The sequence below is a fragment of the Schistocerca serialis genome, chromosome 3 (assembly GCF_023864345.2).
Source record: "Schistocerca serialis cubense isolate TAMUIC-IGC-003099 chromosome 3, iqSchSeri2.2, whole genome shotgun sequence".
In the NCBI taxonomy this organism is placed as follows: Eukaryota; Metazoa; Arthropoda; class Insecta; order Orthoptera; family Acrididae; genus Schistocerca; species Schistocerca serialis.
The window spans coordinates 524,481,666-524,508,205 of record NC_064640.1 but is presented as its reverse complement, the minus strand read 5'-3'; the positions used below and the strand labels follow the sequence as shown (position 1 = coordinate 524,508,205).

The window sequence follows — 26,540 nt, the reverse complement described above, 5'->3', positions numbered from 1 at the left end:
CTTGACGCTGCATCACAGACAGGAGCGCCTGCGATGGTGTACTCAACGACGAATCTGGGTGCACGAATGGCAAAACGTCATTTTTCGGATGAATCCAGGTTCTGTTTACAGCATCATGATGGTCGCATCCGTGTTTGGCGACATCGCGGTGAACGCACATTGGAAGCGTGTATTCGTCATCGCCATACTGGCGTATCATCCGGCGTGATGGTATGGGGTGCCATTGGTTACACGTCTCGGTCACCTCTTGTTCGCATTGACGGCACTTTGAACAGTGGACGTTACATTTCAGATGTGTTACGACCCGTGGCTCTACCCTTCAGTCGATCCCTGCGAAACCCTACATTTTAGCAGGATAATGCACGACCGCATGTTGCAGGTCCTGTACGGGCCTTTCTGGATACAGAAAATGTTCGAATGCTGCCTTGGTCAGCACATTCTCCAGATTTCTCACCAATTGAAAACGTCTGGTCAATGGTGGTCGAGCAACTGGCTCGTCACAATACGCCAGTCACTACTCTTGATGAACTGTGGTATCGTGTTGAAGCTGCATGAGCAGCTGTACCTGTATACGCCATCCAAGCTCTGTTTGACTCAATGCGCCGGCGTATCAAGGCCGTTATTACGGCCAGAGGTGGTTGTTCTGGGTACTGATTTCTCAGGATCTATGCACCCAAATTGCGTGATAATGTAATCACATGTCAGTTCTAGTATAATATATTTGTCCAGTGAATACCCGTTTATCGTCTGCGTTTCTTCTTGGTCTAGCAATTTTAATGGCCAGTAGTGTATAAAGAACCCTTCGAATTTGTTGATTAAGAAGGGTGACTATCACTAATTTATGTACGGAAATGAAGTTAATTTGGATGTACAGGAGTACAGACATTGCAAATTGTTCTGTTCTGTCAAGCGGTATCTACCACCCGCGTGCGAAGGTCAATCTTAGTGAAATCTTATTCGCTTCTCAAGTAACATATTGTAACAGGCAGGAGGGTCTGACTCATGAAGACGATGATGAAAAGCCTATTTGCGTGAAACGCTGTGCCACTGACCACATGAAAGGACTAGAAATTTCTTGAAAGACAACGGGTGGCCAACAAAACAATTAGTTTTCAAATTTGGCTTCACTAGATTTTGAAATTTCTTTTAATACGACTGTTTTTTTTTTCACTAACACAGCATGCTCACGTAAACAACACGGAAATTCTGTAATTTAGTCTTTCAAGAATCATAAGTCGCTCCGAGTGGTACTAAACCTTCGAGAGTGATCACATACGCAGTTGCAATAACAGTTCACAGTTTTTGCTTTTGCTGTGCTATATTTAATTAAGAGAGGCTTGTGCTTCGTGTGTGGAGAGCACGTTACTTGTAACATTATCGTATTAGATCCCTGATTCGATACGTCTCACTGATTAACGAGTAAGGTCACGTCTGTTGATCACGCTCTGTATTCTGAAATAACGCACTTGCTTTCTAATTAATTGCAACAGACGACTTTGAAAATGTTTTGATGGAGTTTACTGCACTTAGCTCTTAATGGTACATCTACTCTTAAATTTATTTCTTATCATTATGAGGTGACAGGACCCATTCCTGACAATACTTCCCATCAGTTTACGTAATAGGCGTAATGATGAAATCATTCCTCAAATCTCTGCAAAGTAATACAAGTTTGCTTTCATACGAAATCACATATTCACACTAAAGCAGTAAATTTCAAAATAACCACACTCCATCCGTCCAAATGATTCCAAGAATGATTTTATTCCTAGCTTGTAAGCGACGTCTGCACAGTAACTAAAGTGGCAGTTGGAACTAACAACTGTAAACAACAGATGTGCATTCAACCAGTCAGCTATAATCGAGCAGTGTTACGTAGTCAACGTGCGACCGTAGTGTCTGAAATCGTAATCGTGGGACATCTTTACATCGAGCGTTCAAGATATTATGTAGAATGTTCTGAAGAAGTTAGAAGTGTTTGCAAAATTTGTCCTGGGTACCTTGACGCCGAAACAAAAACAACAATGCGTGGACACCTGCAGCGACGTGATTCAAATGCAAAACGCGGACAGCTCTTTTCTGGAGAAAATCACTACGAATGACGATACTAACATACCGCAAAACGACAAACTGCAGAAGTTCATACGAAGGGTCAATGCTTGAAAGGCACAACCGACATTCGAGAGAATGTGACGGTGCGAGATGCGTAACTTCCCAAAGAAGGACTTTTCTGACAGTTTCATATGATTGTATGAACGTTCTATGTGTTATAATGAAGCTGGGGGAGCAGGAGGAGACTATGTAGAACACATGAAACGTTAAAACCACCATCGTAACTTTCCTCTGTTTTTTATCAAACCAGTATAGAATCCTTTTGAACCGAAAGGGTACTTCTTTCGGTAACACAGGTAAGACTCAATCATTTTTCACTGAATTTTCACGTAAGATGTGGTGTTCCTACCACTGCTTGAAACGTGGTACGAAAAAAATCATGCCGTATAAAAGATTAAAGGAAAATTTCACTATAAAATTTTAACACGGAATTTTTTAGGCAATGTAATCTATTGCGACGATTAGTTTGTCGACAAGTTGCTTGTTCTCAAGATCTTACGTATGTTCGTGACATACACATATTTCCTGTCCTCTACCACATCTGTTGAAGGGAGAAGGTTTAAACATGCTTAATAGTTCATAAAAGAAAACAAAAGTAGCAGATACAGTGGTACTCAAATTTTGAGGAAACAGAAATTTTCACTTGGTCAAAACTGTTAACAGTTGAGATAACTTGGTGCATCGTAAGGATAATGGTATTTCTGGGAAAAAATGGATACAGCCAGTAGCCTATTACTTCGAGACAGAGAAAACATAGATACAACTGGCCTAGACATATGGGCGGGTTGGCTGCCAGTTGTTGTAAATCATAAACATTAAAACACGGACTGACACCACTAATCACGACATCTCGTCGTGTGGCCATAATCACGTCGGAAACCTTTTCACGAGAAACACCCGATTATAAGTGACAGCTCCACCAATGCACCGCCCTTCTATACCTTGTATACGTGATACTAGCACCATCTATATATGTGCAAATCGCTGTCCAATGACTTTTGTCACCTCAATTTACATAGAATAATGTCTGCTGGAAAAAAATGAGCAGTTTCAAGGCGAATTTTCGGGAAACGCCTGAAAGTGCGGCGCAAGTGTGAAATTCATCAATCTATGCTCACATGAAGAAAGATAAAGAAGATCGTCACGACTGTTGAAAGTAAAGTTAACCAGCGGCAATTGAATACGAGTTTCATGAGGGTTTCTCTTTTTCAACCTCCGATCGGTCTAGAAATGGAAACCACAGCGAACAAAAAGCTATTTGCATTTAGTTACACCTTCCAGCTACTTCTCTACATAGTCGCCACTCAGTCTTAGACATTTTTAGTAGCGTGGAACCAACTTTGCAATAAGCTCGTCTTAGAAAGCAGCAGCCCCTGCTTTCCGCCAATTCCTTGCAGTGGCCTGCAGCTCGCTGTCTGGGCCAAAATGCTGTACGGTTCATGTGAGCGAAGAGATGAAAATTAGAGGGAGCCAAGTCCGAGCTGTACGGTGGCTGATCGAAAATTTTCCTGTTTCGGTACATTTGTTAGACGCAAAAGCGTGTCTTACGGAAGTGCAGTCTAGAAGCTGAATATGTTCTGAACGGTAACTTCCGAAATAATGTAGGATTGCCATAGCATATTCGGTTTTAGAATTATTTTCGCTCTTATTACGCAATGTCTAATAAATTAAAGAGTGCAATGAATATCTTCGTCCGATTGTTTCTACATGAAAGATAGTGTGTAGGAGTGCGGAACGGCGGTTGCAGGTGACGGCTGCGAGGGCGAGGTGAGATTCATTATTTTGTTGAAACTGAGTCCACTCTCAAGCAGGCCATCAACGTGCTCTCTGGTAAAAAATGTAATTAACACGCTCCTTATAAAGTGAGATGCAATAGCGTTTTATGGGCACGCCGGAGTGTGATGCCAGAAGCGTTGTTATGCAGCCTAAACTGGTATCCGGAGCAGATCTCCGATGCTATCTCGCACCGCTACATCCGATTTCTTGTCTGAATGTCGTGTTTAATGGCGGACTCGTCTCTCAGTTTGCAGCGAGCACAGGTGTGCGGCTGCTAAATGGCGCACTTCCACAGAAAGTCATTCATCTCATCATGTGCGCCTTTCCCACTCGAAACGCCATTTCAGGTTTATCGTGCTGACGTGTAGCAGCCTACAACGCGAGCGGCGTAGGTGCCGCCGTCTCATGCGAAGCTTTGCTCTAGCCTCTGGTGCCACACACCAGTTTAATATTACACTTATGCGCAAATAATCGATTTTAATGTAACTTTAGGAGCTCACGAGCTTCACCAACATTTACACCTACACTCCAGAAGCCATCGTCTGGTGTGTGGTGGAGGATACTTCGTGTACCACTTCGGTTTCCCCGCCCCTTTTCTGTTCCAGTCGGAAACAGTTCGCCGTAAGAACGATTATTAGTAATCTCCCGCGTGAGCATAACTCTCTCTAATTTTAGCTCCATGGTCTTTTGACGAGATTTACATAGGAGGAAGTAGTATATTGGTTGAACCTTCTAGGAACGTACGTTTTCAGAATATTAGCAGTAAATAACTATGTTAAGCACAACCCATCTCTTGAAGCACCTGCCACTGAAATTGGATGCGAATCCCCGTGGCGCATTCTCACTTACAAGGGAACCTCCCTACCGCACCCCCCCTCAGATTTAGAAATAAGTTGGCACAGTGGATAGGCCTTGAAAAACTGATGAACACAGATCAATCGAGAAAACAGGAAGAAGTTGTGTGGAACTATGAAAAAAGTAAACAAAATATACAAACTGAGTAGTCGATGTGCAAGATAGGCAACATAAAGGAAAATGTGAGCTCAGGAGCGCCGTGGTCCCGTGGTTAGCGTGAGCAGCTGCGGAACGAGAGGTCCTTGGTTCAAGTCTTCCCTCGAGTGAAAGGTTTAATTTCTTATTTTCAGACGATTATTATCTGTCCGTCCGTCCGTCCGATGCGAGGCAACTGCGCCGTAGTATGGGGGTGCTACACATAAACAAACATCGAAACACACGACGTCAGTCGACTACAGCGCACGGAAACCTAAATCGGGCAAGGTAGAAGAATATTTTTACTCATTCGCCAAGTGTACAAGTTAGGTGGGTCGACAACATATTCCTGTCATTTGACGCACATGCCGTCACCAGTGTCTTATAGAATATATCAGACGTGTTTTCCTGTGGAGGAATCGGTTGACCTATGACCTTGCGATCAAATGTTTTCGGTTCCCATTGGAGAGGCAGGTCCTTTCGTCTACTAATCGCACGGTTTTGCGGTGCGGTCGCAAAACACAGACACTAAACTTATTACAGTGAACATGGATGTCAATGAACGAACGCACAGATCATAACTTTGCGAAAATAAAGAAAGTAAACTTTCCACTCAAGGGAAGTCTTGAACCAAGGACCTCTCGTTCCGCAGCTGTTCACGCTAATCACGGGACCACGGCGCTCCTGAGCTCACACTATCCTTGATGTTGCCTATCTTGCGCATGGACTACTCAGTTTGTATATTTTGCTTATTTTTTTCATAGTTCCACACAACTTCTTCCTGTTTTCTCGATTGATCTGTGTTCAGTTTTTTAAGGCCTATCCACTGTGCCAAGTTATAATTAAATCTGAGGGGGGTGCGATGGGGAGTTCCCCTTGTTAGTAAATCAAGTTGTGACGAAGCTCTCTGCTCTTCTTTGGATCTTCATTATTTGCTCTATCAATCCTATCTGACACGGATGTCGGACTGACGGAAGTGTTAAAGTACTGGTGAACGAGTGCTTCGATAACTACTTCCACCGTGTGTGGACTACACCTTCTGAGGATAATGAATCACCGTCTGGCATCTGCCTTATCTGCGATTAGTTTTACGTGGTCGTTCCATTTTAAGCTGCTCCGTACACATATTACCAGGCATTTAATGGATGTGTGTGTTTCGAGTGATTGTTCTGAGATCGCGTAGTCATACAATAATGCGTATTCTGCCTATTTATGCGCAGCATGTTACACTTCTTTATGGCGAGGGTCAATTGCCAGTCGCTTCACCAAGCGTCGATCCTCAGCAGGTCTTCCTGCGTTTCGCTTCTGTTTTCTAGCGTTGCAACTTATTTGTATATAACAGCATCATCCACGAAAAGTCTTATGGAACTTCTGACGTTAGACCAAAACAGAGAAGATACAGAGCTTTATAGAGAGACTTTTACAAATTTAGGAGATGTAGAGGATGGAATTCGGAACAGTTTGCAATAAGAAACCTATAGATGGAAATGTGAAATAAAGTTTCTATAGTACTATGCACTTTCTACGCACTACCTTTATGAAAAGTTACTAGGTGACACTCTTAGTAAATACACTCCTGGAAATGGAAAAAAGAACACATTGACACCGGTGTGTCAGACCCACCATACTTGCTCCGGACACTGCGAGAGGGCTGTACAAGCAATGATCACACGCACGGCACAGCGGACACACCAGGAACCGCGGTGTTGGCCGTCGAATGGCGCTAGCTGCGCAGCATTTGTGCACCGCCGCCGTCAGTGTCAGCCAGTTTGCCGTGGCATACGGAGCTCCATCGCAGTCTGTAACACTGGTAGCATGCCGCGACAGCGTGGACGTGAACCGTATGTGCAATTGACGGACTTTGAGCGAGGGCGTATAGTGGACATGCGGGAGGCCGGGTGGACGTACCGCCGAATTGCTCAACACGTGGGGCGTGAGGTCTCCACAGTACATCGATGTTGTCGCCAGTGGTCGGCGGAAGGTGCACGTGCCCGTCGACCTGGGACCGGACCGCAGCGACGCACTGATGCACGCCAAGACCGTAGGATCCTACGCAGTGCCGTAGGGGACCGCACCGCCACTTCCCAGCAAATTAGGGACACTGTTGCTCCTGGGGTATCGGCGAGGACCATTCGCAACCGTCTCCATGAAGCTTGGCTACGGTCCCGCACACCGTTAGGCCGTCTTCCGCTCACGCCCCAACATCGTGCAGCCCGCCTCCAGTGGTGTCGCGACAGGCGTGAATGGAGGGACGAATGAAGACGTGTCGTCTTCAGCGATGAGAGCCGCTTCTGCCTTGGTGCCAATGATGGTCGTATGCGTGTTTGGCGCCGTGCAGGTGAGCGCCACAATCAGGACTGCATACGACCGAGGCACACAGGGCCAACACCCGGCATCATGGTGTGGGGAGCGATCTCCTACACTGGCCGTACACCACTGGTGATCGTCGAGGGGACACTGAATAGTGCATGGTACATCCAAACCGTCATCGAACCCATCGTTCTACCATTCCTAGACCGGCAAGGGAACTTGCTGTTCCAACAGGACAATGCACGTCCGCATGTATCCCGTGCCACCCAACGTGCTCTAGAAGGTGTAAGTCAACTACCCTGGCCAGCAAGATCTCCGGATCTGTCCCCCATTGAGCATGTTTGGGACTGGATGAAGCGTCGTCTCACACGGTCTGCACGTCCAGCACGAAAGCTGGTCCAACTGAAGCGCCAGGTGGAAATGGCATGGCAAGCCGTTCCACAGGACTACATCCAGCATCTCTACGATCGTCTCCATGGGAGAATAGCAGCCTGCATTGCTGCGAAAGGTGGATATACACTGTACTAGTGCCGACATTGTGCATGCTCTGTTGCCTGTGTCTATGTGCCTGTGGTTCTGTCAGTGTGATCATGTGATGTATCTGACCCCAGGAATGTGTCAATAAAGTTTCCCCTTCCTGGGACAATGAATTCACGGTGTTCTTATTTCAATTTCCAGGAGTGTATTTGGGCTGCAGTTCTTGGAGATCACCTTAATGGACCACACATCTTACCAAACGTTTGAATGGTGCATGGTACTTTTAACTTTCTGCAGAATACCTTGCCCGAACTTCCCGAGGACGCTCTCTTGCAATTGCGCTACTCTGTGGTTTCAGCACGTCGATGCTCCGGCTCGCTGTCATCGTCGGGCCAGGACACATCTCACGGACAATTCAGGCAGGAGTAATTGGAAACGGACGTTTAGTCTCTCGGTCTGGGCACTCCCCTGACCTCACCTCTCTTGACGTTTTCCTCTGGGGTTATGCAAAGTCCGTTGTGAACTCAACAGCAGTAGGAATAGTACCTGATCTTACTGAGCACATCTTTCCAGCGTTTGATACCACCAGATGGGATCGTGGGGTCGTACGTAGAACATGGTTCGTCGTTGCACGTAGTGTAAAAACTGGTAGTCGTCACATTGAACATTTATTCTAAAGCCGCGAAACCACAGATTCAGTTTACAGTATTTGATTTTATTCTACTGTTTTGTCAATGAAAGTATTCCAAACTACAGTATTGTGGTGTTTCATTTAGACTAAAATGCAGAGAGACTTTATTTCAGATTTCCTGCTATGGGTTCCTTATTGCAAACTGTTCCGAATTTCATCCTCTCTGCATTCTCTATTACCTTATTCCTTAGAACCATACGTCTTCACTAAACAAGGTGAGACATCTAACGTTGTCAGAAAGTTGTTCCACTGTGCTTCATTCAAATCATCTTCGGAAGGTGGGCGAGGGGGGGGGGGGGGGCAACACACAGCTGATTATTAAGTATCTCTTATCCTAGGGGTGCATTTTTCCTTCAAGAATTGCATAAAGTTACGGATGGTGTGGCCCTCAGGCTGCTACAGGGGAAACAAAGCGATTTCTGCTCTAATCGCATTTTTTACTCATTTTCTTCTCAAAGCTCCAAAACAGTTATATCAATGAACCTGCCTTGACTATGATTGCTATTATCGATACCATAAAAATCAGCATTAAGAAAAAGTTTGTGTCTTTACCTGTTTGGTTAGTGATTTTACGAAAATACGTTGGGTGTAATAATATGAACTACCAGTTTTTGAAATAAAGCCACTTTCTATGCTATACAGTTAATTAAACAGCTCATAGCAAACGGTGGAAGATTTATTACCTACTGTGGCGTTCACGTACCTATTGTTACAGTCATTATTTAGCAATATCTCCCTCCAACATTATCAAAGTTGTGTGAAGGTGATGCACTGATACGTCCGTCGCCCCAGTCTCTTACACTAAACACTGGCATATTTTAAAAAAGTTATCAATTCTATAGATTCACTTACTTAAAAATTTATGTATTTGAAATTAGTTTATGTTTCACTCTACAACCTATGGCAAAATATTTCTACTGCGTGAAAATAAATGTATTCAGAGGATACAGTCGTGTGCTAGTCATGACAAGCATTACAAATTTTGTGTGTAAGAAGTTGTCCTACATACTCCAAGTGCTACACTTGTGTTAAGTGCTTGAAAACACATTTGGAAACGCAATCTGTTCAGTTTTATGCGCCATTAAAGGTAATGGAGAAGTTGCAGCGAAACAGAGAGAAAACATTGCTACCTCAAATCGTTTTCAAGAATAAAATAAGATAAAAGTTTATTCTTATCCATAATTAAAAGTCACAGGCGCAATTGTACTGAATGAATATAGAGTGTAGCAAACACCTCCTTCTGCCAGAACTTTTTCGTGTTTTATTATATTACGTTACACATTTCGTGCAACTTGAGCCCATCTTCTTGCGGTATTAGGGATCTTGTAAAATTTCCAGCTGTTCCATGACTGAGTTGAACTCCAGGAAAACTGTGCTCCTACTATGAAAATATAACGTGTGAAATGCTGGAAAACGTGAAACACTAGAACGTAAGAAGAGGACAGGACAATAGCTCATCTTTGTGCTCAAGGCGTATTGCACAAATTAATCCACAGATATATTTGGTCGGAACTTAAACAAGTGCTTACTGAGGAAAATGGCGCGTCTTGACGAATTTTCCTTTCTCTTCTGGTAAGTTTCTCTCACGTTTAGCACATTTCTTCTCATGTTGACTAATGCATAATGTATCACATTACAGGCTGTCATTTTCCGAGTGCTTGAAATAGTTGACACATAAGTTTTCTAAGCATGGTCTCGTGTCATAAGGTACATAAACTATACTGGAGAAACCAACGTATCGGCCACGGCTGCAGTGGCCTTCTTCTAGGTCTAGGGGACACAGACGACTCAGTAGCCCCAGAAGAGGGCCACTGCAACCGTACACGACACATTGGTTTCTCCATTATACACTCCTGGAAATTGAAATAAGAACACCGTGAATTCATTGTCCCAGGAAGGGGAAACTTTATTGACACATTCCTGGGGTCAGATACATCACATGATCACACTGACAGAACCACAGGCACTTAGACACAGGCAACAGAGGATGCACAATGTCGGCACTAGTACAGTGTATATCCACCTTTCGCAGCAATGCAGGCTGCTATTCTCCCATGGAGACGATCGTAGAGATGCTGGATGTAGTCCTGTGGAACGGCTTGCCATGCCATTTCCACCTGGCGCCTCAGTTGGACCAGCGTTCGTGCTGAACGTGCAGACCGCGTGAGACGACGCTTCATCCAGTCCCAAACATGCTCAATGGGGGACAGATCCGGAGATCTTGCTGGCTAGGGTAGTTGACTTACACCTTCTAGAGCACGTTGGGTGGCACGGGATACATGCGGACGTGCATTGTCCTGTTGGAACAGCAAGTTCCCTTGCCGGTCTAGGAATGGTAGAACGATGGGTTCGATGACGGTTTGGATGTACCGTGCACTATTCAGTGTCCCCTCGACGATCACCAGTGGTGTACGGCCAGTGTAGGAGATCGCTCCCCACACCATGATGCCGGGTGTTGGCCCTGTGTGCCTCGGTCGTATGCAGTCCTGATTGTGGCGCTCACCTGCACGGCGCCAAACACGCATACGACCATCATTGGCACCAAGGCAGAAGCGACTCTCATCGCTGAAGACGACACGTCTCCATTCGTCCCTCCATTCACGCCTGTCGCGACACCACTGGAGGCGGGCTGCACGATGTTGGGGCATGAGCGGAAGACGGCCTAACGGTGTGCGGGACCGTAGCCCAGCTTCATGGAGACGGTTGCGAATGGTCCTCGCCGATACCCCAGGAGCAACAGTGTCCCTAATTTGATGGGAAGTGGCGGTGCGGTCCCCTACGGCACTGCGTAGGATCCTACGGTCTTGGCGTGCATCCGTGCGTCGCTGCGGTCCGGTCCCAGGTCGACGGGCACGTGCACCTTCCGCCGACCACTGGTGACAACATCGATGTACTGTGGAGACCTCACGCTCCACGTGTTGAGCAATTCGGCGGTACGTCCACCCGGCCTCCCGCATGCCCACTATACGCCCTCGCTCAAAGTCCGTCAATTGCACATACGGTTCACGTCCACGCTGTCGCGGTATGCTACCAGTGTTAAAGACTGCGATGGAGCTCCGTATGCCACGGCAAACTGGCTGACACTGACGGCGGCGGTGCACAAATGCTGCGCAGCTAGCGCCATTCGACGGCCAACACCGCGGTTCCTGGTGTGTCCGCTGTGCCGTGCGTGTGATCATTGCTTGTACAGCCCTCTCGCAGTGTCCGGAGCAAGTATGGTGGGTCTGACACACCGGTGTCAATGTGTTCTTTTTTCCATTTCCAGGAGTGTAGTTCCTTACATTATGACGGGAGACCATATTTAGAAAACTTGTATGTAAACTGACTCTCGCCACAGAAGCCTGCGCAATTATTTATGGAATAGGTTTGTAAATAAGTGACTATCTCGCCGAAGTTTTGAGTAATAGAGCCCAGCACGTTGTTCTGAACGGTAAGTATTGATCGGAGAGAAAGGTAACGCCTGTAGTACCCCAGGGAAGCGTAAATAAACGATTTGCCGGGTTGAATGGACTGTAATCTGAGATTATCGATGACGACGATGCTATACACGGAGAAGTCTAGCGATGAATGGCAGAAGGGGAATTGAGAATGACTTGGGCAGAAATTTTATGTGGTGTACTGTATGGTAGCTTGCTTAAATGTGAAGAAAGGTAAATAATTGTAGGTGGGTGAAGTAGACATTGGCAATATATTCGAGTACACTGTTAATAGTATGCTACTTGACTCTGTCACGCCGATTAAATATATAGGCATAATGTTGCGACACGACGTGAAATGGAATGAGCACTAAGTCAGCTGTAGGGAAGGTGAATGGTTTACTGAGAGAGTTCTGGGAAATTCTAGCCCACATACAACGGAGATCGTGTACACCACGTTTTTGTGACCCATTCACGAGTATTGATGGAGTATTTGGAATCCCCTTAATGTCGGACTATAGGAAGACATCGAAGCATTTCAGAGGTGTGCTGTTAGATTTGTTACCAGTCGGCTTGATGAGTATGAGAATTTTAACGGAAATGCCCCGAGACCTTTAATGGTAACCCTGGAGGGAAGAATACGATCTTTCCATGAAAAGTTATTGACGTAGTTTAAGAAGACTGGCGCTTGCGACAGACTTCACAACTATTATGCTGACTTGACATTCAGCTCGCTTGAGGACCGTAAGGACAAAATTGCAACTCGTACAGAATCGTATAGACAACCGCGGAACCTATCAGGTTTCTGCGCGCGCAAATTCAAGCAGCTTGACAACCGTGTAGCTAAACGTGAGATTAGTTTGTTTTTCTCAGCTTAAAATAATCACTTCTGAAAAAGGCTCACTTTAACTGATAATAATTCGGAAACGGCGCAACGTATGGAATTTTTTTCTTAAGAATAATTTATCTGCACAACCTACGCTGCAGCATTCTTAAAAGCTTTTCAGACTATTCCTGACCATCCTGCATATTCCTAGACTTCCGGAAAGCATTTGACTGTTAACGAACGTACGTAGTCGGCTCCTATGTACTTGAGTCTTGAAGACTTCTTAAGCAATAGAATCTAGTTTGCTATCCATAATGGCGGCTGTTCGGTATCGTTAGGAATTCCCCAGGCAAGTGTGATAGGACCGCACTTGTCCTCCATATACACAAGCTATCTGGCGGATAGGGTGAGCAGCAATCTGCTATTGTTTGCAGATGACGCTGCAGAAACAGGATGGTGTCGTCGTTACGTGACTGTAGAAGGATACGGGATGACTTAGAATGTTCATCTTCTTCGCTGAATGGCAGCTTGCTCCAAATACAGACAAATGTAATTTAATCGTTGCAAAGTGGTATGAATGGAACGAGCACGTAAGGTCGACATCGTTTTATTGGGAGAATTCTATAGAAATGTACCACATTTGTAGAGATCGCGTAAAGAACATTGTTACAACCCATTCTTGGGTACTGTTCGAGTGCGTGGGATCACTGGCGGGTCAGATTAAAGGAAAACATCGAAGCAATCAAGGGGTTTGCTGCTATATTTGTGACCGGTAGGTTCTGACACCACGCGAGTATTACGGAGATGGTTCGTGAACTCAAATAGGAATCCATAGAGGGAAGACAATGTCCTTTTTGCGAAATACTGTTCATAAAATCAGTAGAAACGGCATTTGCGGCTGACTGCAGGACGATTCTAATGTCACCTACGTACATTTCTCATAACGACCACGAAGACAGGATAACAGAAATTAGGAGCTGTGCGGGTGTGTATAGACAGCCGTTTTCCCTCGCTCCATTTGCGATTGGAAAGAGAAGGAAAACTGCTAGTTGTGGTACATAGTACTCTCCGCAATACACTGCACGGTGGAGTATGTTGTGTTGTTGTGGTCTTCAGTCCTGAGACTGGTTTGATGCAGCTCTCCATGCTACTCTATCCTGTGCAAGATTCTTCATCTCTCAGTACCTACTGCAGCCTACATCCTTCTGAATCTGCTTAGTGTATTCATCTCTTGGTCTCTCTCTACGATTTTTACCCTCCACGCTGCCCTCCAATACTAAATTGGTGATCCCTTGATGCCTCAGAACATGCCTCTTACCAACCGATCTCTTCTTCTAGCCAAGTTGTGCCACAGACTCCTCTTCTCCCCAGTTCTATTTAGTACCTCCTCATTAGTTATGTGCTCTACCCATCTAATTTTCAGCATCCTTCTGTAGCACCACATTTCGAAAGCTTCTATTCTCTTCTTGTCCAAACTATTTATCGTCCATGTTTCACTTCCATACATGGCTACACTCCATACAAATACTTTCAGAAACGACTTCCTGACATTTAAATCTATACTCGATGTTAACAATTTTTTCTTCTTCAGAAACGCTTTCCTTGCCATTGCCAGTCTACATTTTATATCCTCTCTACTTCTACCATCATCAGTTATTTTGCTCCCCAAATAGCAAAACTCCTTTACTACTTTAAGTGTCTCATTTCCTAATCTAATTCCCTCGGCATCACTCGACTCAATTCGATTTCATTGCATTATCCTCGTTTTGCTTTTGTTGATGTTCATGTTATACCCTCCTTTCAAGTCACTGTCCATTCCGTTCAACTGCTTTTCCAAGTCCTTTGCTGTCTCTGACAGAATTACAATGTCATCAGCGAACCTCGAAGTTTTTATTTCTTCTCCATGGATTTTAATACCTACTTCGAACTTTTCTTTTGTTTCTTTTCCTGCTTGCTCAATATACAGATTGAATAGCATCGGAGAGAGACTACAACCCTGTCTCACTCCCTTCCCAACCACTGCTTCCCTTTCATGTCCCTCGACTCTTATAACTGCCACCTGGTTTCTGTACAAATTGTAAATAGTCTTTCGCTCCCTGTATTTTACCCCTGCCACCTTTAGAATATGAAAGAGAGTATTCCAGTCAACATTGTCAAAAGCTTTCTCTAAGTGTACAAATGCTGGAAACGTAGGTTTGCCTTTCCTTTATCTATTTTCTAAGATAAGTCGTAGGGTCAGTATTGCCTCATGTGTTCCAACATTTCTACGGAATCCAAACTGATCTTCCCCGAGGTCGGCTTCCACCAGTTTTTCCATTCGTCTGTAAAGAATTCGCGTTAGTATTTTGCAGCTGTGACTTATTAAACTCATAGTTCGGTAATTTTCACACCTGTCAACACCTGCTTTCTTTGAAATTGGAATTATTATATTCTTCTTGAAGTCTGAGGGAATTTCGCCTGTCTCATACATCTTGCTCACCAGATGGTAGAGTTTTGTCAGGACTGGCTCTCCCAATGCTGTCAGTAGTCTAATGGAATGTTGTCCACTCCCGGGGCCTTGTTTCGACTCCGGTGTTTCAGTGCTCTGTCAAACTCTTCACGCAGTATCATATCTCCCATTTCATCTTCATCTACATCCTCTTCCATTTCCATAATATTGTCCTCAAGTACATCGCCCTTGTATAGACCCTTTATGCATATATAGATCCACTATGTTTCTCAAGCTGAACTCGAGGTAAGTCTCAAACACATAGCGTCACAGCCGTCTCCTCATCTAAGAAGCTGTACTGAGGCTTGCGGAGTATGAATACAAATACAGATTCTAATTTTCCTAAATCTAGTGCCTTGCGTCTTCATAACAAGTATGAACAGTATTTACAGCACTTCTCTACTGATTTTCAGGCCATCATCTTGCGTCTCGGCATTCGAGAGTGTGAGATCGGTGTAGTCGGTCCTGGGAGTGCAAGGCTTAGGACCAGTGGCTGGCCAGACAGTGTGAATCAAACGCCATGACTGTCGGCTCCGCGCCGGTATTTAAGAGAGGCGAGCAGCCGCACTCAAAACGAATACCGCTCGTTAGGGCAGATAGCATCGCGGAGTACATTACCGAGAGCGGACTTTTTGACGAGAGCGCCGTAATTTCTAGACGACCCGCGGGCCAGCGAGGGTAATGTTATCCATCTTGGGCCGCGGGCTCGCGGCTCGGAATACGGCCGACCGGGACTCAACTTAATTGTCTAGCAAATAATCTCTCTCTTAGAGCGCGGCGCGGGGCGCGGGCAGACCGCTCTCCGTACTTCCCGACTTGACAAATTACTGGGGCCGTCTCCCCCGCATCCTCTTCTTAAAACGTCATCAATCATGTAATGTATAGAAAAGGCGTAGCTAAAAAGCGACGCACACAAAACTAATGTGTACAAAAGTTTTATGACGGGATTCCTTCATAATATTCCTCCGGAGGAACTGAAGGGGGCTCGGGAGTATGACGGCGCGAACGAAGCGGAGGAGGTGGTAAAAAGGTGAGCAGGGGATTCGGCCGCTTCACACCTGGAACACATGTTGGAGATGACGCAGCAGGCGCGCCTCACTAATTACGAGCGGAGATAAAGTGTCGGGTGATCAACTGGCCTGCGGCGACAAGTGCTAACGACGGCGGCTCTTCTCAGCGTCTCACTTGCGTCCGCGCTCTTCGTATAGTCTGATTAAAATTACTTCTCAGTTGACATACCACTCCTCGCGACTGGATTCTTTCAGAGAAACCTCTCGACGCCACAAGCGAATATCCTTGTTTGTCAATGCGCCACAACTTATCACCAGTTCCCTTGCAGTGTTCGAGAAGTGCGGTGGGTAAAAGTTATGGAGTAGACAACCTCTAGACCATTTTTCGTAGTTTATGTAGTATGTATATAATATGCATCAAAACACTCATAGGAGCCTTGTCCATCATCAAATATAGGTTTTCTGAATGTATGTTAAATATACCTAAGAGTGTTAAGTATGACGCAAATGTGCACATCACACTACGCTACAGATCAGTCTGTTACCACATTCACTTTTATTCATCATTTACTTCTGTAAATAAGACTCAGCCGTCTTGTGATTCTAACGCCGATGGATATGGTCTACACATTTCAGTTTGACACTGAATACGTAATATTAAAACCCACAACTAAATTCCACACCTATATTAACTGAAAAAAGTAGGAAAGGGAGAAAGCGAGAAGAATGAAGTGAAAGTAGAAGAAAAACACAACACCATACGACACTCTTTGTCCCTATATCATAAGATTGGTTATCAGCAATCTGTTACCACAAACTTTATTCACATTCGTTAGCTTCGACCGTTCAGAAGTAAATTATCACCTTTCAAAGTAAACTAACCTCGGTCTACGCTACACACCAGGCTGTCAACACAGTCAAGATTTCCCGGGTATCCACCATCACGCACTAAACGTATGGTGTACATTGTACCCTTATATAGAGCTCTACTAGTGGTCCATTTAAATGTCGCCGGCTGGCAGCGTGCAAAATCGCGTTCTGCCCCTAATGACAACTAAATTCCTGTTGTCAGTCTTAAAAGGGGAATACTTAACGCTTGTTGTGGCAACACTGTAACGTCACTTGACAAACTTGTAATAACAAGTATTTTTGACCAGAATGTAGTATCGATACTGAGGTAACTTTAGACGATACAGATTTCCACCTTCGGCAAGGACTGGGAAAGGATTTTGACGGATTTGTCGCTAGAAAATAATTGCACTTCTGACCAACTGCAATGGCAACATTAAGTTTTCCTGTTCGAGAATTGCTCTGAGAACATAATACCATTGTCGCACGTATTTAATTTTTCCCTCGCGAACCAGAAACATCCCACTGAATGGAAATGAAGCCCAGTCCTACCTATCTCTAGAAGAAAAGTCTACAATCACTTTTTGATTAGTAGCCAGTCAGCTAGTTGGTGGATGTTCAACAGAAACGAAAATAATAACAAGTGTGTGCACATAAAGTGTAATAGGACTCTAAAGCCTCAAATACAAATGACCGATTTATGATATATGATTACAGTACTGTCAGATTGACAAGTGGCGACATAGTTGCAGTTAAGAACAGAATTTGTTTCTTTCATTCCAGTCAATGATTACGAGAATGGTCTCCAGACTACCGATTTCAGTCGATGGTGACCGTCTTCAGATCTATCTCGTTCGCAACATACACTCCTGGAAATGGAAAAAAGAACACATTGACACCGGTGTGTCAGACCCACCATACTTGCTCCGGACACTGCGAGAGGGCTGTACAAGCAATGATCACACGCACGGCACAGCGGACACACCAGGAACCGCGGTGTTGGCCGTCGAATGGCGCTAGCTGCGCAGCATTTGTGCACCGCCGCCGTCAGTGTCAGCCAGTTTGCCGTGGCATACGGAGCTCCATCGCAGTCTTTAACACTGGTAGCATGCCGCGACAGCGTGGACGTGAACCGTATGTGCTGTTGACGGACTTTGAGCGAGGGCGTATAGTGGGCATGCGGGAGGCCGGGTGGACGTACCGCCGAATTACTCAACACGTGGGGCGTGAGGTCTCCACAGTACATCGATGTTGTCGCCAGTGGTCGGCGGAAGGTGCACGTGCCAGTCGACCTGGGACCGGACCGCAGCGACGCACGGATGCACGCCAAGACCGTAGGATCCTACGCAGTGCCGTAGGGGACCGCACCGCCACTTCCCAGCAAATTAGGGACACTGTTGTTCCTGGGGTATCGGGGAGGACCATTCGCAACCGTCTCCATGACGCTGGGCTACGGTCCCGCACACCGTTAGGCCGTCTTCCGCTCACGCCCCAACATCGTGCAGCCCGCCTCCAGTGGTGTCGCGACAGGCGTGAATGGAGGGACGAATGGAGACGTGTCGTCTTCAGCGATGAGAGTCGCTTCTGCCTTGGTGCCAATGATGGTCGTATGCGTGTTTGGCGCCGTGCAGGTGAGCGCCACAATCAGGACTGCATACGACCGAGGCACACAGGGCCAACACCCGGCATCATGGTGTGGGGAGCGATCTCCTACACTGGCCGTACACCACTGGTGATCGTCGAGGGGACACTGAATAGTGCACGGTACATCCAAACCGTCATCGAACCCATCGTTCTACCATTCCTAGACCGGCAAGGGAACTTGCTGTTCCAACAGGACAATGCACGTCCGCATGTATCCCGTGCCACCCAACGTGCTCTAGAAGGTGTAAGTCAACTACCCTGGCCAGCAAGATCTCCGGATCTGTCCCCTCATTGAGCATGTTTGGGACTGGATGAAGCGTCGTCTCACGCGGTCTGCACGTCCAGCAAGAACGCTGGTCCAACTGAGGCGCCAGGTGGAAATGGCATGGCAAGCCGTTCCACAGGACTACATCCAGCATCTCTACGATCGTCTCCATGGGAGAATAGCAGCCTGCATTGCTGCGAAAGGTGGATATACACTGTACTAGTGCCGACATTGTGCATGCTCTGTTGCCTGTGTCTATGTGCCTGTGGTTCTGTCAGTGTGATCATGTGATGTATCTGACCCCAGGAATGTGTCAATAAAGTTTCCCCTTCCTGGGACAATGAATTCACGGTGTTCTTATTTCAATTTCCAGGAGTGTATTTTAGTTCTGTTCGACGATACCTATCTAACTTTGTTTGTATCTCTTGGCGAATTCACTGCCTGGCAAAAGCAATGAAGCACACAGATGGGGAAGAGGAAACGAAATGAAACTTCACAGGTTGAGAGAGTACGTGATGTTATTCCAATATACCAAATCATATTTACAAATAACTTGACAGTATGGACCCACTTATCAGTATGACGTTGCACCCTCCACCTCCCCTGACCTGGACACATGCACTGATTCGGTTGGGAAGAGTGTCATAAGGACGCTATATCCTCTCCTGAGGCTGTTGCAACTGGTCGTTTGTATCCTAGTAACTGGCACAGGGACGGATCTGACGTCCGAGCTGGAACAGATCTTGGGGTCTCTCTGGCCACAGGAATACCTCAACATCACTCAGACGGTTCATAGAGATAGACGCAGGATGTCCGTGACGTATCGTAGTGCCGCCAGAATTCACTCACACACTACCATTCGTGAACCGTAGTCATTACAGATGGTTCCCCACACGATGACGCTGGGATTAACGAAGCTCTGCCTCTCTAAAATAATGAAAGATTGAGACCTCTCACCATGCCATCATCCCTGTACTCGCCGAGGATGGTCATCCGTAGATCCGGGGTAGTGCAGAGCCGCGATTCATCGCTCATCACAGTGCAACACCATTCATCAGCAGCCCATGCTTCCCGGTCGTGGCGCCACTACAAACATAGCCGTTTGTGTTGTGATGTTACCGGCAGCGCAGTTCCGCAGTCCGGCTGCTGCTCTCCGAACAATGGTGAGAGATGAAACAGAGTGTTGCAGGGAGTCCACCGCTTTTTCTCGGATGGTAAGCGCAGGTGTGACGGCGTTACGATGTGTTTGCTGCACAATACGGCAATACTTCCTTGTGGCGGTAAAACGTGGCCGACCAGAACCTAGACGACGAATCTGGCTGCTCTCACCTTCCCATGCTGTCCAACATCGTGCCACTATTACATCAGTATGCCACACAAATCTGGTTACTGCACGATTCGACTAGACACCCAAATGGAGATCAGCAATAAAGCCCATCCAAACTCTTTCATGCGCTGATAACCATGTGTGACACATCATCTTCATGTCCTTCACAGTGATCACTCAACATCTAACTCTGGTCACGTCCCTTTTATACCCTACCATGTTTGGTAACAACACTAAACACGGAAAACACTAATGCACTCTGGTGGCCAATCTACCCGTCACAGAGAATTTCAGCTCTAATCATTTACAGAATCGTCGAAGGTTTGCGTGTTGTCGAAGTTGTATTGACACCCGGCCATGTCTCTGAGGGCTTCACTGTTTTTGTGGGGCAGTTTAAGCACTATTCAGTCACATTAATGTGACCACCTGTCAAAAGTCTGAATAACCGCCTTTTGCAGTATGGACCGCTGCGAGATGTGCAAGAAGGGAGTCTCTGAGATTCTGTAAGGTACCGACAAGAATGTGGAGCCGTGCCGACACCAGTACCGTGGCCAGCTGAGCTAGATTTCTCGTTTGACGATCCATGGCGCGTAGAGTGCGATTGGGATGGTCCTACTAACTCTCGATTGGGTTTAAATCCGGAGAATTTGGTGGCCAGGAGTGTACGGTATACGCATCCTGGTGCTCTTCGAACCATGCACATACATTGTGAGCTGTGTGACACATTGCATTGTCCTGCTGGTAGATGTCAATATGCCGAGGAAAAACAAACTGCATGTAGGGGTGGACATGGTCCCCAAGGATAGATTCATACTTGTGTTGATCCACTGTGCCATCCAGAATGACGAGATCACCCAGCGAACGCCACGAAAACATTCCAAAAACCACAAAGCCCCCTCTTTCTTTGCTTTTAGACCTTTCACGCCGTTCACACCAAAGGCCATCTGTCCGACGCAGAATAAAATGTGATTCATCTGAAAAGGCCACCTGTCGCCACTCTGTGAAAGCTTAGTTGCTGTATTTGTGTGTAAATTCCAACCTTCGTCGCCAATGAACAGCAGTCAGCATAGGGGCATGGAGCAGCCGCTTGCTGCGGAGACCCCTACGGAACAACGTTCGCTGAACGATCGTTGGGGAGACACTGTTGGTAGCTCCTCGGTTCATTTGGTCAGCCAGTTGCTCAATAGTTCAACATCTGTTCGCACGTACACATCTCTGCACCTGTCCTTCACCACTGTCATAGCGCCATTTTTCCATGCACCGTATACCTTAACCACGACGACAAATAAATAGCTTACAGACTTAGCCGTTTCGGAAATGCTTCCACCCTTGGCCCGAAAACCAATGATCATGCCCTTTTGGACGCCAGATAAATAGCTGCGCTTCCACATTACGATAACGATTGCACTGTTTTCCTCGGACCCCAGACACTCTTTATATACCTTCCACTGCTAGTGTTACCACCTGCCATCTCCAAGTAGTTATTGCACCTCGACGTCGAATATAACGATGGTTACATTAAAGTGACTGGACCGTGTATTAGGATATTTTTTAAGCCTTTATGCATCGTTACATCTTGAAGTTCATGTATTCTGTATTTTTGGAAGTAATACCTATTCATTATGTCGTAATTTATTGTGTTCAAGATGTAGATTATCCATTAAATGTATTTGGTTTCTCTTTCTTTCTGCAGATCTGAAGATGATCACCACTTACCGAAACGGATAGACCGACGAAAATTTTTGTAAGAATACACTAAAATAAAAGAAACAAACTATCTTATTCGCTGACTGTAGTACTGCGTACAGGGAAGTGTCGTCGTCAGACGATCTTAACGTAATGCAGAAAGACTTGAGCACAATTTCTAGAAGTTACTAAATGATGACTCCCTTTAAATGTGGATAAATGCAAAATTATTAATTTTTCCCGCTTTCCTAATAATATACTTGTTCCTTTAAATTCAGTTACGATCATCAAACCTCTCCGCAACCTTCGAACAGTTACATCCTCTTACAAAACAATAATTCCGTACCCTTCGAACAATTACATGCTCTTACAAAACAAAATCAACTTGAGCCTATCAAACAAAAAACCAGTTTTATACATAACTCACTGTTGTGAAGTTCGACGTTTTAAACAAATTTTTCTTCTCTCTTTTCTAATCGCTCTGAAGCACACATAAATATGATAATTTCTGAAAATATTGGTATCCAAATGTTTCAACAGCGTCTGGCGAAATGAAAAAGAGTCAGCTCGAATCACCTATTTTACCCTTCCTCAACTCGTAGGCTGTAGGTGAAATAGTGCGAAACATTCGACCCCGGAAAATCCGCTCCGTGAACTGCTCCTACTGGGATACATCAATACCGGTGTTGAATACATGACAGTTAACAAATTTTCAATTACACGAGATCTTCATGGAATGACTAAGGCTGCACCATATCTCAGCCAGAGTGTAGTCCGTTAATAAGAGAAGACGAACAAGCATCTCCCTACCACGGAGGAATTGAAGTGTACTTATTATCCCACACATTTCAACGATCACTGCGTCAACCCGTTCGACCTAAAGGTGCTTCTGGTGATCATTTAGTGGGCCTGTGCTAGATGCAATCAGCTTTAATAGTTCAGTGAAACAATGCGGAAGCTGATTCACGGTGAATGGACGCAGATTTGTCACCAGCTCCTTCCAATACAATACCAGAGTCTTGACAACTTTGCCATCTCGATCCATGGCTTTGATGAATGTCTTTTCGGTGTTCCTGTGAATATATGAGAAAATTAAAAGAATGCGGAGGATGAAATCCGGTGTGAGACATGGCTACTCCTCCCACATATACCAAGGATACCCTATTCCGTGTGACGCTATGGCGAGGTTTAGATTTTATCCCAGTATGTTGGGGCACCGTGTGGTGGTCGTAAATGTACGTAATCATTTGTCTTTTCCCTTTCTGTCCAAATTATACAGATAGAAGTTTCTGATATCTCCAGGAGATAGCTATTCTGTTTGCAGTGCGGTTGTGTTATAGTGCAGGCGACCGAAAACAAACTGTATTTTTCGTTTTACTGAAAACTGGCGTTTGAAGTCCTGGATATACAGCAAGCTCATTGTCATTTTTTAGAAGTCTGTCATCTTTTGTGAGCTGACAATGTACGTAGAAGACACATGCCCACTTTATGACAGAATTTCACGTTTTCATTAACTTTCATTCTGGTATATTGTGAGGATATACACTGTTCCGACACGCATTCACATCCCTCCCCTCCAAATTTATGTTTCCCGTAACTTCCCTAAATAGCTTAAGATGAATGATTCCTTTGGAAAGCTGTAACACATCGTTTCCAAGCCGTCGAGGTGTTGTATCCCTGTTTCGGTACGGTGGTCGCCCCAGCCATTATCCGGAAGTCAAAAAATGGTTCAAATGGCTCTGAGCACTATGGGACTCAACTGCTGACGTCATTAGTCCCCTAGAACTTAGAACTAGTTAAACCTAACTAACCTAAGGACATCACAAACATCCATGCCCGAGGCAGGATTCGAACCTGCGACCGTAGCGGTCTTGCGCTTCCAGACTGCAGCGCCTTTAACCGCACGGCCACTTCGGCCGGCTATCCGGAAGTCAGAGGAAGGGGATTTTGTTCAGCCTGATGAGGATGGGTTGTATTTTCCCTAATCCTTCTAATCGGTTGATTTCATAAGGAGAGAAATTTCCCCATGACGGTTGTTGCAGAAACGGGCTAGGGGGTACCACCTTTCAGGAGCGCCGTAACAGGGAAGAGGTGAACGTTCAATGACAGTGCCTACTTTATGCTCTTGTTTTCTGACTGGCTGAAAAGACTACATTTTAAATATTATCGTTAAGTGGTGGGGGCTCACGAAATCGAGGAAGTCGGCCAGCGAGCCTCGTGGAGTGAGGAGCTCGTGTGCCCTCTGGGCTGGAGGTGTTTTTTTGTGTATTTCGGAAGTCGCGAATAGCTGATGCTTCGTGATCAGTCACGGGACGGACTGTAGAAGATTGACAGAATCCGAAGTGCGTTCCCGTACGCGGGTATCGCTTACTGCTTATGAATTTTGCTGTTATGCTCTGCCAGCGGTGAGAAGTAACAAGTGTGGACTTGAACGTTAAGAACTCTGAGGAAACATGGATATTTAAGATAGATGGAAGTGTTGATTAGATAGAAAGTGACGGACCTGGTTCGAGTTATTCGATACCAATGAACTTCATTTGTATCAGTGCAAATCTAAATGTGATGATTTTTGCGTGACATTTTCCCTGTTGACATTGAACTGTGTTCCCGTTTGATTGTTAGGGTAATTATAAACTGCAAATTCAAATACCCAGTTGAAGGTGATTCACTGAACTGTTAGCGGTGAATCTTCCCAGTCCAGCGGTCGGATCTCAGAAACTTATCTGAAAGTAATTAGGTAGAAACTGGGCTTTTAGCTATTGACTTCTGAATTGTGAAGTTCAGTCCTGTCTCTCTGGTTTAAGCGAGGCTGGCGATCCTTACTTAGGCTGATCTGTAAATGTAGCAGTACATACAACTAATGCGGGTCCACTAATAAACGTATCCGACTAAATCCGCGGAGCAGTGCGTTGCGTAGTCCGTCTCGTGCGTCCCACAACTCCAAGACTGTGTGTACTCTGATCTCGGCCACAAGTGTGGTTTCTCGCGAAGCTGCGGCAGTTCCGAATAATGGATGGAAGGAACGTTTCAAAGGACACAGCTGGTATGTTTCCACCTCCTCCCAAACTGAGCTTGTGCTGAGTTTGTAATTACCTCTTCATCGATGTGACGTTTACTCCAAATCTTCCTATAGTTACATTTGAAGTCCATATCCACACCTGAGTCGGAGCTATGACCCACGACCTTGGTGACTAGGCTGCAATGTTATCCTGCAACCGCGGAATCCAGAAGATGTATTTAAGGTAGATGAACGAGTTCTATTACGAATAAACTGTTCATCTTCATCCACTCCTTGCGAAACCACTGACAAGTCCATCGCAGAGGGTACTTCCAACTATACAATACGTTAGGGTCTATTCATATTCCAATCACGTATGGGGTAAAAGAAAAATTATTGCTTAAATGCATTTGTGCCCACTGTTACGAGCCTAATCATTTCTTCGCGGCCACTACTGGAGAAATGCGCAGGGTGTGTAGCATATTCATAACTCCTCACTTAATATTGTTGTTTAAACTTTGTAAATGAGCTTTCGCAGTATAGTTGATGTTTGTCCGCAAGTGTCTGCCAGTTCAGATTTTTTCAGTATTGCTATGACCCTTTCCTGTGAGTCAGACGAGCGTGTGACCATTCCTGCTGCCTGTCTTTGTATACATTCAGTAAACTTTGTTGGACCTTTCTGGTGTGAGTTCTACACTCTTGAGCAATATCCTAGGATGGGCTGTACAAATGTTTTGTGAGCAATCGTCTTAGTAGACTGACTACATTTCCCGAGAATCCTCAGAAAATCGCATAAGAACAGATGAGTTGTAAATAACGCGAAAGTAGATGTTGTTCAGAATGCCTCAGAATTTACGCATATTGTATTGTACAATTACCTACTCCCATTAATTATTTTCCAGCTAAGTTTTTTATATAAAAGTAGGCAGCTGAATCTGTAATAGCCTATAGAATTCTATTAGACTTCATATTTTAATACAACCCTCAGTAGAAGGCTTTTGGTGTCTATGGACTCTATTAACAAAAACATTTTATCAATTTTCGCATTGTAGGGCCTGCAGAGTAATATAGGTCACAGTATAACATTTTAATGAATAGTTAATTCATATTATCTACTTAGAGTTCATTATTATTTCGTATTATAATATTATTTCGGCTTTATTTCCATTTTCTAGTACAACCTGCAACCATAATACATAATATAGATGTCATCAATTAGATGGTAATTTACATAGAATATGTACAGAGGTGTACTTACGTTAAATTGTTCATAACGTGTGTACATACTGCATCTGTGTCTGGTCGCTATTTTCTGTTTTTTAGTATGAACAGTTATGTATTTTTCATAAAATTTGATAGTTGCTTCTATTTGACAGATTATTGACTTGATCCAGGTTTTCTTACGTTAGGTTGTTATAACGTGTTTATACACTGGATTTGTATATGGTCGTAATTTTCTTGCTGTCCTATATTGTGAATAATTATATATTTTTCATAACATATAAAAAACTATCACTGTAGAAACAACCGCCAAATCTTACGAAAATCAAGTTAATAAGATGTCAAAATAGAACCAACTATCAAATCTTGCGAAAATACGTAATTGTGAAAAATATGAAACAGCAAGAAAATAGCCACCAGAAACAGATGCAATATACAGGGTGAGTCACTAACT

The 26,540-nt window shown here is 45.0% G+C and overlaps 1 protein-coding gene across 1 annotated transcript in view; it reads right to left on the bottom strand.

Moving 5' to 3' along the window:
- LOC126470977 (neuronal PAS domain-containing protein 4) overlaps window positions 1-26,540 on the bottom strand; it is a 1,201,991-nt gene that overhangs the window by 909,457 nt on the left and 265,994 nt on the right. The gene's annotated exons all lie outside the window — the stretch shown is intronic.